The sequence below is a fragment of the Macrobrachium nipponense genome, chromosome 2 (assembly GCF_015104395.2).
Source record: "Macrobrachium nipponense isolate FS-2020 chromosome 2, ASM1510439v2, whole genome shotgun sequence".
In the NCBI taxonomy this organism is placed as follows: domain Eukaryota; kingdom Metazoa; phylum Arthropoda; class Malacostraca; order Decapoda; family Palaemonidae; genus Macrobrachium; species Macrobrachium nipponense.
The window spans coordinates 105,586,247-105,602,505 of NC_087201.1; the positions used below are offsets into that span (position 1 = coordinate 105,586,247).

Below are 16,259 nucleotides of genomic sequence, written 5' to 3' on the forward strand. Positions count from 1 at the left end.
AAGAGGTGTCTTAACAACTCGAATTTGAAAGAAATGACGTCTCCGAATGAAGTGAATTCTCATATATGCAGTTTGCGCAATTTTATGTATACATTGTGTTCATAATAAAAATATATACAGGCAAAAAACACTGAAGGAAATGGGAGACAAACAGTCATAATAACATACACACGCGCACAGCGCTCATACAGATACACGTGCACACACACACACACACACACACACACACACACACACACATATATATATATATATATATATATATATATATATATATATATATATATATATGAAAGGTGAGAGCTCAGAACACTTATCTTTCGAGTTTCTGTAAAGGAACGCAACTTCATCTGCTTGATAACCCAAAGCAGTGCATATTCCCATCATGAATCAGCTCTTGAGAATAACGCCCACCCAAATTGGTGTTTGAAAGCGCTCTGTCGGAGATTACCTTCTGAAGAGCCGGAATTAAGTCAGTACTGATCATTAAGATACTACTGTTCATTTTCAACTAGAAGGTTGTTAGTATTATCCTTTTTACTTGTTTTATAGTTCAGAAGCCTCGATTTTGTAAATCCTGCTTACACAGTTTTTAGAATTCTGAGTCACTTTCAACTCGTCTCTACTCTTGTCCTTATTACCATTATGTATCGGTCCCTTTGGCAAGTTCAGAAAGCATTGCAGTTATGGCCACTTTATGAACTGCTTCCTGAAGGGGGTTTAGTGCCGTCAGTGTACCTTACGCGGTGCACTGTTGCCAGTACTCTGCAGCATCCCCTGGCCCTAGCTGTAACCCCTTTCATTCCCGTTACTATATCTCGGGCTCCATTCATATCCTATTTCTTCCCTCTCACTTTCCACCCTCGTAACAATTTTCAACCTTATTTACAGCGCTGAATTACCTCGTAGATCCCAGCACTTGGCCTTTGGCCTAAATTTTATATTCCAGTTCCAACTTATAAAGTGATGTGCGTTGTTGGATAGGTAATTTAGTAAACAAATACTTAAACAAATTTTCATTATTTTATTTAGCGGACAACAGCCATAAGGAAGGGCTATATTAATGATATAAAAACAGAACAATATTCACCTACATATAATTATTTTTTGTTTAACAGCAATCACCTGCTGGTAATGACTTGCTTGCTCAGACTTGACCGTCGTCCAGCCCGGGCCAGCCCTTCTTGTCTTTTATAGGTATTGCAAAATGAAAGTCTCTTCGTTCGAGGTTCAGGGAGATAGATAATATACGTGGTTTGTGACATTATCACGTTAACTCCCTTATATTTCAGCTACTTTAGAAGTTACAAGCAGGTCTACTCTAGTATAATAATAATAACAGAGATAATGATGATTCCGTACAGACTGTTTTTCCTTTCTTACTTTAATTCATATACAAGACGTTAGTTAATAAGATACATCTCTCTCTCTCTCTCTCTCGCAAACCATTATTTAGTGATATTATATATATATATATATATATATATAATATATATATATATGTGTGTGTGTGTGTGTGTGTGTGTGTGTGCGTGTGTGTTTGGGTGCGCGCGCGCGCGTGTGTGTTTGTTTGTTTGTTTGTTCGTATATCATACATCACCACAGGTGGAAATGATATGTGATAAACAAATCAGGTGCTAATGTGATTATTGCGATATGAATTTAATTATATATATATATTGTTTATATAACATTCCTAACATTCTATAAACGCGTCTGTTTGATAATAGATATGGGGGTGTAGCTCAGTGGTAGAGCGCTCGCTTTGCATGTGAGAGGCCCCGGGTTCGATCCCCGGCACCTCCAGTAATTTTTCTAGCTGAAAGAAGTTCTGAAGATACAGTACATTCTGTCAGAGTTTGCTGCGAAATGCATCTTTGCGTTTAGAAGGTAAAATGAGATACGTTTCGAAAATATACCAATGTAAGGAAACGAACAGTACAGTTCCATGTGCAAGGTTACACAAATAAAGGTTACACAAATTCAAAATACACTTCAGTGTTTGGTTAAATAAGGCTTACATACAATTACTGTATATTCAAAGGGAAAGTAACCAAACGGCTTTTATTAATCTCGCCAGAAACCCAACTGACGTAAGAGTTCGAAACCAGCTACGCGAGGTATTTGGGCCTCTTCATATGTTTTGCCCTGTTTGCATCCGTCGTCAGGCATCCAAGAGAATGTGAAGAAAGTTAAAAATTAAGTATTACTGCGCTGATACAATTCAACTTTTATTTTAATACTTAACTTACGTTTTTATTTATTTATTCATTTGTTAATTTATCTGTTTTTCTAACCACTGATCTCTGTTTGTATTTCCCATTACATTTTGTTACTTCCTTCGAATGAACACCATTTATAAATTCTTTGAAAGCTTGAATTTCAAGTCGATGGTCCTTGTGGGTTTGTTCCATATGAATAGGGGTTATCCTCTGCATAATAATAATAATCATCATCGTCATCATCATTTGTTAAATAATCATCATCATCATCGTCATCATCATGTGTTTTTTCATTGAAGCGTCAACGTATAGGTCTCATTTAATCTTGGCTAAGCTTTTCTTGTCATTTGGAAATCCTTTCTAAGATGCTCAGGAGGTTTAGACTACTAAAGTTTCCCGTTCTAATTTTGTTGTCTTGTTAGCAACATTAAATCGAAAGTAGGTTCTGCAGACGGCAATAAAGTGAAGGGTTGTGTGAAATTACAGTATTAAAAAAACTATTGTCTATGATGAAATAGCCACAAATTGCTTTTAGCTAATATATTGTGGCGTAACAAATTACATGAGCAATGTAGCATAAGTGGAATATCCATGAATTGCTCTAGTGTGATGCAGATGGAACAGAATAATATATAATCAACGATCCAGGATCTTGTAAATCACTAGTTACTCCGTCACAAGATTATTTTGCTATTCTTTCGTTTGAATGAAACTTCTGTGTAAAGAAAGCCATTCAGGTCAACTCTCATTTTGCCATTAAATCGTGACAAATTGCGGTGAAAAGTTTGCTAATAACATATAATCGCATACTATTCTCATTCACCTGACATTTTTATAAGTTCATGTTTTAAGTAAGCACTGATAATCTCAGGACTGTAACTTTGGCCAGGTATTCAAAAATGCTGTGAAACTACGACTGCAGGCAGTTTGGCCATGTCAGTGCTGACACTGAATTATATTTTCTTTAGATATTTTCTTCTAGACGACACAGATCAAACGCTCAGTTGTTCTTTACGACAGTCACCCCTCCTTAATGTGGCCACAGCATCTGATCGTTTTCTACTTCTTTTTAGGCTGAGATCTATTTGTTTACTGAGCTTTGGTTTCCTGACGTGGCTGTTTATCTCTTGTCCGCTCGCGAGGGTCTGGCTTTGACTTAGCCTTAATAAATAAAGGTAAAATTGGTTTTTGGATTCTCTCTTACATATCTTTTCCCGTTGTCTTTTATACTTAATTTACAAACACGAAAGTTATTGATGTGTTGATTGGTTGCTATCCCTCGTCACTTAACCTTCGTTTGTTTGTAGTTTCAGTTACCACTGATGATGGAATTTTTGGACAAGATAATAATAAAATTACTCTATTTTCGATTGTTCAAACGTCAGTGGTAACTTAAAGATTGTTTATATGTCCTTATACAACTTCACGTCGAGTTAAGCGAAACGGTTAAGCCATAAATATAACTTGTCCGAAAATACGTATTAGGCGCCAGTCAGCCGGTGACTCCGTTGCAGTTGCGATATTTAACATTACAAAAAACTTGAAATAAAATTTTTTTTACTTTCTTTTTTTGATTTTTACGTATTTTTATTACTTTTTTTATACTTTACTCAAACAATCTGAACAAAAGCCTAAGATTATAAAGGCTGTCCTTATAAATACTAACTTGAGTTCAAATACTGAGCATGTGTTGTCAGTAGAGTGTGATCAGTAACTTGTCCTTTTCGTTATGGAGACATAACGTATAGTAAAAATAACCTGACTGATTGTGGTCTAGGTCCATATATATATCTTGTGAGTCCATTATGAATTTTAGAGTAAACGCACTGAAATTTCATAGTGAGTAAAACATGTTAACAGATATCTCAAAAATCTCATCATTTAGAAGCCCCTTGAAAGTTTGCCGGCTTTTTCTCCCGTGTCTGTTGTGATGTTTTAGCAGGCAGAAGAGTCGTTGAACTGAAATAATGAACAAACAAAAGAATACGTTAATTTTATCATAGTGTTACGCAAGGTCCTTTAAATTAAAGGACTTTCGTGTTACGTAACACATTCTTTGAAAAAAAAAGTCGTACGATGCACGACCTGAACTGGCATTTAAGTACAAAAAATAAAAATGTCCACCTACTTCGTTGCGATTTGTTCTTATTTATCTGTATTTATTTGATAGTCTTTGGTGTTGTAGTAAGTGGATTTTTAGATATCCCAGTAGAAAGTGGGAATGGGAATATATTTGATAATGAATAACCTACAGTTATTACTAATGAACACACAAACGGAAAGGGCGTTGTATCCTGCTGCCGTTGTTTTCGTCATCGCGTAATTTAGAGAACGTCGGTGCAAAAAAATTAAAATAAATAGATAAGTATAATGCATCCGTAGAACTTACCAAGGACACCAAAGCCACGTCTGTTTATTTTTAGATGATGAATAAGCAGAATAACAATAGGCTGCAACCCTTCCCCTTCCACCAATTTCAAAATCTAGTCGTTCGATGTTATTAAACCGTATTTACCCGAAACTCGCCAACTACGGGAGTAGCTCTTACTATAGTAGATTCACATCAACCGTACATTTGACGTCTGGGCCAGTCCCTTACGACGCTCCTGATTGGCTGTTGATAAGCCAATCACAGGGCTGGAAACTCTCAGTCTCTTGAGAGAGTTCACATGGGCAGGATGTATGTTCCACCTCTCCTGAGGGATACGTCTTTCAGGAGAGGTGGAACATACATCCTGCCTATGTGAACTCTCTCGAGAGACTGAGAGTTCCAGCCCTGTGATTGGCTTATCAACAGCGACTCAGGAGCGTCGTAAGGGACTGTTCTAGACTTCAAATGCAACAAACTCGCAGAAGAATATATCCGTCCGTGTGGGCACGTGACGACATGGCATCAGTCCGAAATTGGACACTGAGGAGGAAAAAACGTGTAGTGACTCACTGTCGTGGTCCTCATTCTGGTTAGTTTGTAGCCCGGCCACATTAATCTAAAGTAAGTTAACTTGTGTCCAGATGGTGCAATGTTTCCTTAGTAGTTTTCAACCAGTATTTGGTTTTTTCCAACCCGACTGCAACCAATTGCATTCATGTAACAACCAGTTCCATCAATTCATTGTTTAGGTAAACAGAGGTACTATGGGATTTAATGGAACGTGGCCGTCGATCAAAGCCCTGGTTGACCATAAGGGACGTTATATACGTTCTTCTATCGATTCAGGAAATCCTGAAGGATTCGGTCAGATACAAAAATACATTGGAAAACTGTGCTGACCTACTCCACTACTTTCGTCTTCCCGTCTAGTAAGTGATGTCATAACAACGACGGAAATAAATAAAAAAAAGGGAAGAAAAAATTCCTGATACCGGCAGAAGTGTTCGTATGACGTCATCATTATCGGCTACGCGGTAACTGTCAAGCATTTAGTTTACCGAAAGACCTTGAGTATATGAGCCATGAGGAGGATTCACAGGAAAGTCGCTTTGACGCATTTCCGCGGAATCACCAGTCTGCGTCTCTGAAGACGCTCGAGGTGCAAAACCTAGTACTACTTTAACTATGTCTATGTATATTTACTTACAATACCCATATAACTATACAACCATACCTCCTCGAACACAAACGTAAACTTTTATCGCCATACTACTTTTATTCCCTTCACAGGGGTTAGTGACTTAAGGGCACACAGCCTTCCGTTTCTCAGCGAGTTTTCAGAGCAATACTTCGTGGCAGGATATTGCCGCTGGTGCACCGATGTAGGCATTAGTTAAAGTTCTTTGCAGCTTGCCTTCGGCCACTAGCTGCAACCCCTTTCGTCCCTTGTACAGTATCCCTTTTCATCTTCCCTTTCTTCCATCTTACTTTCCACCCTCTCCTCACAACGGATTTACAGTGCAACTGCGAAATTTTCCTCCTGTTACAATCAACCTTTTACTGTCAATTTCCGTTTTAGTGCTGAATGACCTCATAGTACTATAGCTCCCAGCTTCCAAGGCCCCAGCACCAAACCTCCTCATTCAACGAATGCAAGTAATTGCCATGAAAAGACATTTATTTTCAAATTCATTTTTCGTTTGTACCCTTCCATCTACTTATTTCAACATTTCCTTCATTCCAGTATGTATTCAGTCTCTGTGATTCAGTGAATGAAAAGATATCTTTAAAAAAAATAGTGCTCTACGAAATTGAATTTAAGTAAAATCCGGTGCTTTCTCTGACGTTCAAGGCATCTTGAAGGCTGAAAAATATTTCTTTGCAACATAAACTGACTTTAAGTGAATTTGACTATATATATATTGGTGGTTTTTCAGTTAATGCAAATATATGACGCGACATGCCAAATCACGCAGTTTATACTTTATTTTGTGATATTCTAGTATTAGGTTGTGTGTCAAACAGTTTTGGAACGATATGGTTAAGTGTATTTAGCCTACACTTGAGAACCGACTTTACACGATTAATTCTTCATTGAAGAGTATTAACGAAGTTACTATAGTAGATTCACATCAACCGTGCATCTGATGTCTAGGCCAGTCCCTTACGACGCTCCTGATTGGCTATTGATAAGCCAATCACAGGGCTGGAAACTCTCAGTCTCTCGCGAGAGTTCACATAGGTAGGATGTATGTTCCACTGCTCCTGAGGGATACATCTTTCAAAAGTATCCCTCAGGAAAGGTGGAACATACATCCTGCCTATGTGAACTCTCTAGAGAGACTGAGAGTCTCCAGCCCTGTGATTGGTTTATCAACAGCCAATCAGGAGCGTCGTAAGGGACTGGCAAGACATCAGATGCACGGTTGATGTGAATCTTCTATAGTCCTAGATTTTTAATTTTGCACACAAGAAAAAAAGGAAGCAAAAAAAAGATGACGCAAAAAAATCCACAGACTAAACGTCAACAACAGTTTTGCTTTTACCTTTCTGCTCTGTGTGCTTTTAAATGAATGAGAAAGAATTATTAGGCGATATCAGGTAACAGTTTATGCTGCGTTCATACTCAGTGAAAAACTGGTTCTCAATAAACCAAGAGAATGCCAGTTCTTGTAGCTTATAGTTTTCGATGTTTTGAAGATATATGTGGCAGAGATGGTAGGAAGGAACGACAAAAATTATTATAATTCAATTATTCTGAATTAGCGAACATTTCTCTAGAAGAAGCGTAAACGTCAGTAACTTGGAAAGCAGGCCTCACCAGAACGGAAAGCGCTGACGTAATATAAACTATATAAAGCAAAACAGACAAATTAAACAGAAAAACGTAACAAGTTTGTCAGGAAAAATACAGCTGTCCAGTGCACTTGACGGAAGCATTGTATCCCTTGCTGAACTTGTTCATCGATATCATCATTATTTCAAGTGCCGCGGGTTTTTTGTCTTCCTCGGTTTCTTGTGTTTCCTCATGGCGTCCAGAAGGTTGTTCGTAATGTCCATCTGTTGTCAGTCGTCCTGGCATTATGCCCCGCCCAGTTCCACTTGAGCTTACTGATGGTTTCAAGGATATCCTTTACTTGAGTTTTTTAAAGTATCCATATGGCTGTTTTTCTATCCTTCCAAGTTAGATCTAGTATAATTCTCTCATGTGCACTCTGCATTATTCGTCATTCAAGGAATAAGCTCTTTTGTTAGATTCCAAGTTTCGACCCCATAGGTGACAGTGGGGAGGATACACTGATCATAAACTTTCCTTTTTAAGATGATGGGAATCTTCTTATTTTTAACACTGTACTGGTTCTTCCAAACGCCTGCCAACCGACGGTTATTCTTATCGACATAGTAACAATTGAAATGCAAAGCTTTCCTTATTTTCATTATAACAGAAAAATATCCTAAAGCTAAAGCTGCCACGTAGAAGCGCAATATTCCATCAGTGATTGAATAAGTGATCTGGAGCACGTAGGTTCAATACCTAACAAACGGTCAAACAGAGCGTTGTTTCACCAACGAAAATTAAAATAAATAAGCTATATATCATTAGAAATACTTTTCATGTACACTTTAACACGCACATTATTTAGTTTTTTTTACATTTTCTTTCTAACAAATAAATCATAAATATCTTATCCTAAATTCCTGTATCTTCAACTCAACACGAAACACCTTTTCAGACCATTTTAGTCTTTTTTACCCTCCAACAACAACAGCAACAAGAAAGTTTATAGACATACTCCCCGAGTAAGCGAAAATAATGGTATTAACACTCTCAGAGTTAGACTACGTTATACGAATGACGTGAGTTAATACCATCATAAATAAAAATAGGTGAAAAAGACCTCGAAATTCCATTAAATACAATATGCGTTAGTCATGTTCCGCCGAAACAATATAATGAACATATTAAACTTAGGCAAGTACAATTATATGGTGTGTCGAGTTGTAAACACGACCAGTAAATACAAGGATCAGAATGAACAAGGGAAAGAGAAATGGAAATATTAGTGATGCACGATCCCTTAACAGAACAAAAAAAAAAATGAAAAATTTTCCTTAACTGGAAAAGGATTAAGCATGGAAAAAGTTAAGTGACATTATTGCAATAGAAACAGACTTAGGGTCTGTTTTACGTCTTATCCATGACTCCAATAAAAATGTATCCATGGCAGCACTAAAACTCAGGAAAGGATTTAAAGTAATAGATGATGTCATGACGAAATCTATGGCATTTATAATGCCAAATAATATCATGCTTAAGTCACATTCACGTTAAAACCATATTGGCAGAAGAGGCAATAATGACACAAATGAAATGAGTCTACATCATGTTTAAATCAAGTCTTTGGGATTAGCAGGTAGGAAACAATGAAACATGACTACCAATCATCAGAATCCATCCAGTCAGACCCAGCAGTGAAAAGGGAAAGCAATCTACGTTAGAAGTGCATCTTGGTCAATTAACTTGAAACCATCTGAGTTCACTTCATTTACTTGAATTAAAAAAGAAAAAAGCTTTACTATCCTATATATATATTTTTTTCTTACTGCTAAACAAGAGCGTCTAAACTCCTTTTATGATAGGAATAAAATGTACTTCTAGGCTATATTTTTGATAAACAAAAAGCCTCCACAAGTTGTTCTGTATCTAGACAACAGAAATTATGGATTTAATATCATGCTCCAATATAACAGCATGTTGAAAACAAGTTTGTTATAATGATGCAACAGATAATAAAGAAAATGCTGAGGTATATGGCCTCCGATGAAAAAACCTAGAGTGTTACACCGAGGAAAATGGGAGTACCTTAATAAAATGAACATATCGCTGCATCCACATCAGGAAATCATAGTTCCCTACAATAGCTTACTATACATGGGATAAGTACTATACTGCAGATTCTCAAAATTTCATCGCAGCAGAGAGGAGTCAAAGCAGAAATATACAATTTTTAAATAATAATAATAATAATAATAATAATAATAATAATAATAATAATAATAATAATAATAATAATAATACTCTTTATTTCAACAAGGGCCATATACATGGAATATACAAAATACAGACAGTAACATACACAATCTAGATACATGAGACAACATGATAAAAAAAATGAATAATCGGCACTTATCCACAAAATAGCTGAGGTAGCATAAAAGCTAGTAATCATCATACTGGTAATACCAGTAATAATATTGGTGAGAAAAAAATGCATTGAGAGTTATAACAGTTATTGCACAGATTTAAATTTCAACTAGAGACCTTAGGTGGTTACAGTGGTCATGTCCAGAGGGCTAAATACGAAAATTGAATGTAGAAAAAACTTTAACTTTATAGTATTCACAGTAATAATGAAAAAGTAAAATGTCAGCAATAAATATGATAATAATGACAGAATCTGCTGATGACATTTTGCCAATACAGAGATTAAGTCCTTTCGGGGACAAAGGCCTCATTTTCCCATCTTTCCCACAATTTAGATCTTCTTCTTGCTTCACTCCTTAGGATGCTTTGTATGAGCGAGTTGCTGCTGTTTCTCACTCGGGTTATCAGACGGGACATTGTTTGCCTTTCAATGATTTTTAAATTGTCCAGGTGGTGTTCTATGAACATCTGTGTGGCGGAGTGGTAGCGGGGAGTGTTTGTGAGGCGTCTGAAAATGTCATTGTGCACAACAGTGATACGTCTCATGGTCTCTCGGGTATACGTAGTTCGTCCAGAGGGAACACCCATTGATGCTGTAGCAGTACGAACGGAAGAACAGCAGTTTCACGTCTCGGTGACGGAAGGCAAACCTTCTTGCAATCATGTTGCCAGTTGCGCATAGTTTACGACGCCTCTGTTCAATGTCTGCCGTATCTTTTTGGTCGTCGGTGATAATGTGACCCAAATACGGAAATTCGTGCACAAATTCCAGCCGATGGTTTCCGAGGGAAATTTGTGGTTCTGCAATATGCATAAGCGATTTCGGGAGCAGCGACATGCACTGGGTCTTGGTTTCGTTGTAAATTATATAAAATTCCTCTGCATCTTGGCGGCAAGTGTCAGCAGTGAGTCGTTGGAGACCTTGCACTGATGGGGAAATCATAACCATATCATCGGCGTAACAGAGGTTGTTTATAGTTGTTTCATTGACAGTGCATCTAATTGGGAGTGAGTTCAATTTGCCATTCAAGGCATCTGTGTACGCATTAAACAAGTATGGAGAGAGAATGCCCCCTTGCCGAAGCCCGTTTAGGGAGCAGAAGGTGTACGATAATACGTTACCCCATTTGACACAGAATGGCTGTGTGGAGAACCAGCAATGTAAAATGCCAATTAGAAATAGGGGTGTGCCCCTTTTATGCAGCTTCAGGAAGAGCTTCAGGTAGTTTACTCTGTCAAGTGCTTTTCTCACATCCACAAAACAAAGGAAAACAGGAGAGGCTGATGATAGGTAGTAGTTCAGCAATTCTTTCAGTATGTAGATGCAGGTGTTGGTTGAGTGGTTTGCTTTAAACCCGAACTGGTTGTCAGTGGTGTGTAAAGGGAAAAATCTCATTAGAAGAACCGACTCAAGTATCTTCGGTGCGATCGTTGTGATTGCAATCGGCCGGCAGTTCCCAGGGTCAGCTGCATTTTTTAGCTTGTTTTTGATTAATGGTATCAAGTGAACTAAGAGTAGGGAGTCTGGAAGAAACTGGTGAATTATGCACGCATTGAATAGAGCAGCTAGCAAAATGTAAATTACCGGATGGCAGAAGCTGATGTTACCTGGCTTAATACGGTCAGCAAAATGAAATTGAATGTTGTCAGTAAAGAGGTTATCTACATCCCTTTGGGAATCTTGATCATTTATGCAATTCAGGATATTGTTGAAGTGGTCGCCCCACATACTTGCGATAGCCTCGTCTCTGACTGTTTCCCCTATACTCTCTGTGATAGCTTTTTAGTTTTGGGATTTAAGGACTGGATATATTTCCAAAGACGAGGATAATCACCAGATTCTAAGTTTCTAGACATTGCATCGGCTCTTAGTTGTTTTTCATTTAATCTGCAGTGCTTAAGAGCAAGTTTGAACTGCACTCTCGCCTGTCTCGTTAGTAATGCAGTGTCCTTCCCTCGGGCTACCATTTTGTCCCCGCAGTAAAAACATTTCTCGTGAGTATGTATACAGGTCTTTAACCAAGTCATTCCATCCAGGTATATTCCGAGAATTACCTTGACGAAATCTATAGGCAGCCCTGCCCGAAGCAAGCATAGCGGAGATTATGTTCGAATAGAATTCATTCAGATCCCTCCTGTGGTGGTCATTTCTCCAATTTGTGTTAGTACAAAGTAAGGTGTCTGCTGGTTGAACTATTGACCGCAACCTGGTTTCCGTGGTCGCCCTAAAGTATCTGGTTTCTGTTGGTTTTTAAAATCCCAGTTTACCGCTGGTGGGCGGTCAGTTAGGGGGTTCACGATAGGTAGGGATGGGGTACTGAATGACACCTGTAATGGGATGTGATCGTAGCCCGTTGCAAGATCATAGCGAATATTGCAGGTCATAATAGAATCATGAAGTTATGGAAATGTGATGCAGTGGTCCAACCAGGAGGTTGTAACTGCGTCCATTCTATTATGTACATATGAATAGGAGGAGGGAGGGAGGAGCATTACATCGCTAAATTGGAGAGCATGATTTTGACAGAAGGGAGTAAGTTCATTATAAAATTGTTTTAGGGGGGAGAATTAAGGTCGCCGATTATACAAATATGATCAGCAGGAGAATTGTGAATAATACTGTGTAACTCCCCTAGGATCATGCAGTAATGATCAAAATTATTGTTATTTTCCCATGGCATATAAACATTAATTATTAGGATTTTAGAGTTCCCTATTGTCACTTGAAGCCCCAGCAATCTGTCACTCCTGTAGGTCATCACCTTTATCATATAGTCTAACGATGTGTGCCACAGGAAAGAAAGGCCCCCTTTCGGGCGACCGGCCATAATTTGATCTGTAACTTGCATCGATGAAGTCGAGAAGGTTCTGAAGTCTTCATGTATTGAATCGCAGATGACAAGGTCATGTGGCCAGAGGAGCGTTTCTTGCAATGCAATGATGCCATTGAAGCTTTTGCAGAACATGTTTAGGAGAGGAATGTTCCGCTTGAGGCCAAAAATATTCCAAGAGATTATGTTTAATGTATCCATGGCTACTCACGAAGATGGGAGATGAATGCGCTGATCATTTGGGTGGATGGGGTGTTAGCCAGGGGGGAGTGGGCAGTCCCTCGCCGTTGGCGGTTGGCTGGCACTTGCGGTGGAAATGACCCTGGTTGGGGTGTCAGTAGGTTCCCCAGGGGGTGGTTGGTCCCGGATTAGGTTATATATTGAAACTAATATATTAGGACCGAAATTCTCGTCTTTAAGAAAGTCGAGGTGTTGAAATAGGCAGGTAATCCTGTAAGCCACTTTATGTTTACTTTTGCATGGGAGTTCGTGAGAGATGAGTGGGTCAGAGCCAGTGAGAAACTTGACTCTCTCCATTATGGCGTCTAGCGTCACCGATGAGTGCAGATTGTGAATTACTACGTGACCTCTTCTCAGGTGTCGGGCGAGGTGAAACACGAATGTTGGGCTCCGATCCAGCGGTTCTTCTCTTCTTTCTGCTTGTTTGTATCTGCCAGCCGCCAGACCCCTTATGATCACTCTCATCTGCATCTACGATGGGGGGTGGGGTGGGGGGAGAGATAGGGTGGCGAGAATCTCGAGGGCTGGCAATCATCACCGGAGATCTATCTTCCTCGGAGCCACTGGGGCGGGAGAAGAAGTTGGGAGACCAACAGTCCCCTCAGAACGGTCTATAGGTGATGGGGGCACTCCCGTATTGCTGGGAGGCGAGGAAAAACTGGATGCCGCATTCAGAGGAGCCTGGTGGCTATCTGTGCGATTGTCTATCGATTCCTGCACTCCTTTGATCGCATCCTAGATTCGTGCAAGATTATTTGTTTCCACAGTTTTAAGACAGTCGGGGGACTCCTGTAGTCCTATGATCACGTCCCCGATTTTTTCCAAGTTTTTTCCAATTGTTTCTGAGAGGAATTTTGCTGTTTGGAAGGCATTTTCTACCGTGTGGTACACTGCAGGTAGGCTTAGGTCAGGAGGTCCCTTTGGAGGCAGATTGTAAGGGTCATCAGCGTAGATTTCCACCAAGCAGGTCCTTAGCCACTTAGTGATATATGATATTTTCTTGTGAAAGGACAAGTTTTTTCGCGGATCGCTCCTTGAGAATGCTCTCTGGTATCAGATCTTTGCATTTCGTATATGCAACGTTAATTTCCTCAACGGAGAAGACGTCACTGACAGATTGTATAGCGGACTCGACGTCGGAACGGTTCGATTGGTATTGTATAAAGCAAAGACAATTGTTCGCGAGTACGGAACTTGTGTGTGGGGCACAAGCACCGGTAGGTGCCAGGGTCACTTGCGCAATGGTTGGAGGTTGGTCGGATAACATTTTTGTGGTAGAGGAAGGGTCAAGCACTAACACATACAATGCATTCTTTTACCCATTTCCCAGGACCAATAGGCCTCGAGTATCTGTGATTTGAAAGAATTCCAAGGCACTGATTGGAGCAGAAAGAATATTAGTATATCTTCAATTGCACTACACTCTCCGGCTTACACGCCGGGTATTACGTGGAGACACTATTAATACTTTGCTTACTATAAGAGGTATAATCACCAAGGGCGAAAACCTCTTCTTTTCTGTAAAGAAACGCGAGAGAGGCCTCCAACACCTTCGCCACACACACGAGCTTCACCGTTGGTTACTTACACCATACTAAAGAATTTTATGGAAAGGGAACAATTTAGTAGATGAAAGTTGGGAAAATCAACAAATGACATGTCATGGGTTTGCTTCCCATACCCTGGATTTACTTACTACACCAAATAAATATCACTTTTTTCTTTGGTAAATTATTGATAAAAGTTATTTGTTAAAATTTTACGATACATAGAAGCCAAGTCATCCAAGAACCGAGAAGTCATGCAAAGCAGATTCATCAAAAGATCTTTTCAAGAAGCCCCTTTACTTCATTAGTTATTTCCCTTTATCGTAAAAATTCTTGGATCCGTTTTGTTAAAACCATGGCTTGCTGTAATAGTTGTATTATTGTTAATGTTTTTACCTTAATTTTTTTCAGTTTACAACTTGTGCTTTATTATATTGAAATATTTAGTACTTATATTTACAAATTTTATGTCCAGTTTTCCCTAGTACTATTTTACTGTGAGAATTATTATTATAATAATGTGAATGCCATAAACTTGCCTATCCGTGAACAATGGACACTTCATTGTTTTTAGTTTCTAATCCTTATTGTATAGACCTTTAACTGTCGTATAGTATAAATCGTAGTTGAGTTTATTTTCTACTATTAATAAATTCTAGTAGGCCATGGGTCATTTATTATAGTTAATATTTTCCAGGATCAGGAGATCTGATGGTTCACGAAGGTTAGTATTCAATCTGCAATTTACTCGTACTTGAAATTAGAACGCGTCTTAAGCGACTTTTGCAAAGCCTTAATGAAAAAAAATTGATACCTACCTTGAGTTCTGTAAAGATTTTACTAACCTATAATTTATTCAATCAAATTCATATAATGCTATAGAGAATACTTAACACTACTTTCAGATTTTTTTTTTACCTCTACCCCTTCAGGGCCGGCCCCTGTATGGGTGGAGGTCTGTCTCATGCACTGTTCCATAGGTCTTATGACTATGGACAGAAGCATGGAAGGTTCAAAACACTAACCAGTTTTTCCTTTTTTTCCTTTCAGGTGGTACGTGCATCAATCTAGTCAGTTCTAAAAGTTAACGTTCCTAGCTTTATGGTTTTGTTTCATATTTATAATGTTAACAGCTCATATTTTCCCAGAATTTTGCCGTTTTTAATGAAGACCTTTTAACATTAGTTTAGCACCTAAAGTTTGGTAATAAGATTGTACAGAATTAGTAACGTATCTATGTAAATATTTTGGGAGATTGTCAAGTTATTAGTGCCTTGCACCATTATTCTAACAATATTGCTTCCCAAAGTTCAGCAGCAACTTAGTTTTCATATATTAAGTGTTTTCAGTTAAATGAAAATTTTTGGCCAATGCATGACTTTAAACATTCATGATTTAACGTTCTGTTGTTTTTTTAGATAAAACTTTTAATTTTGGTTTAACTGGTACTCAGCCAATGACATACAATAAGCAGACTAAACCCATCCGAGTATTGGCAATTAACAGTAACGCCAGATTATGCATTGCTTTCACTTGATAGGCCCGGTAAGTTGACCCTTGGTCATTTTACTCTTCAGCTCTGACCACTTGACGTTTTATAAGGTCGTTGTGACCTTCATTCCTTTTATATCGTCCTTCCTTGGGTCACTTCCATAGTTAGTACTTGTCTGTGTACCTTTGGTTTTCTGGAATGGCGGCTCTGTTTAAAGGTTTTAAAAGTGGTTTGTCTGTTTAGGAGAAAATTGTGTCTTTATTGTGAAAAGACTTTGGTTCATCAAAGTTGAACTTTATTTTACTGACTTTAAGCATCTGAGATTTCTGGCACATTTTTTTTTACATTAC

At 38.5% G+C, this 16,259-nt stretch overlaps 1 non-coding gene across 1 annotated transcript; it reads left to right on the plus strand.

Annotated features, from left to right (window-relative positions):
• Window positions 1–1,734: 1,734 nt before the first annotated feature.
• Trnaa-ugc (transfer RNA alanine (anticodon UGC)) lies at window positions 1,735–1,806 on the plus strand. The gene has a single exon. It is a non-coding gene; the product is annotated as a tRNA-Ala (tRNA).
• Window positions 1,807–16,259: the final 14,453 nt, after the last annotated feature.